The sequence below is a fragment of the Salmo salar genome, unplaced genomic scaffold, assembly GCF_905237065.1.
Source record: "Salmo salar unplaced genomic scaffold, Ssal_v3.1, whole genome shotgun sequence".
Taxonomy (NCBI): Eukaryota; Metazoa; Chordata; class Actinopteri; order Salmoniformes; family Salmonidae; genus Salmo; species Salmo salar.
The window spans coordinates 414,354-415,000 of NW_025548359.1; the positions used below are offsets into that span (position 1 = coordinate 414,354).

General features: G+C 47.0%; 1 protein-coding gene across 1 annotated transcript in view; it reads left to right on the forward strand.

The window, feature by feature from the left end:
• The first annotated feature begins 459 nt into the window (after positions 1 to 459).
• Positions 460 to 647, forward strand: part of LOC106592913 (RNA-binding protein 47) — a 78,576-nt gene continuing 78,388 nt past the window's right edge. Inside the window, exon 1 of the mRNA XM_045712262.1 lies at positions 460 to 607. The gene's annotated coding sequence lies outside the window, so the exon portion shown is untranslated. The remainder of the gene's footprint in view (positions 608 to 647) is intronic.

Sequence of the window (647 nt, forward strand, 5' to 3'; positions counted from 1 at the left end):
TGTGTGTGTGTGTGTGGTTGTGTGTGTGGTTGTGTGTGTGTGTGTGTGTGTGTGTGTGTGTGTGTGTGTGTGTGTGTGTGTGTGTGTGTGTGTGTGTGTGTGTGTGTGTGTGTGTGTGTGTGTGTGTGTGTGTGTGATTCACTGCAGTCAGCAGGTTGAGTTGAGGTTAAGAGGAATTCTCTTATTGAGAAACATCCCTATAACTGTCACTATGTCTCCCTCCCTCCCCCTCCTCCCTACCTCCCTCCCTCCCTCCCTCCCTCAGCTCAGCCTGTCTGTCGAAATATATTTCAGGCTCTGCCCTCTCTGACTCAATTTTAGCTTCCTAAATTAAACACACACACACACACACACACACACACACACACACACACACACACACACACACACACACACACACACATTCTTAAGTTCCCTAAAGTGTGTGTGTGTGTGTTTTTACTCTAAACAGAAACTGAAATTCGTCTGTTCTCCGTTTTGTCTGTCAAGAGTGTTTTTTGGTTACCAACTCTTATTCTCACACTGCCACACTACAGCACTACAGGTTACCATGGAGATATCACCCTGACGACTTACCTGTAGGTAGGAGGACACACACGCACATGAGGTGAGGAGTGGGTAAGGGTTCCAGTGGAAATGACCATACA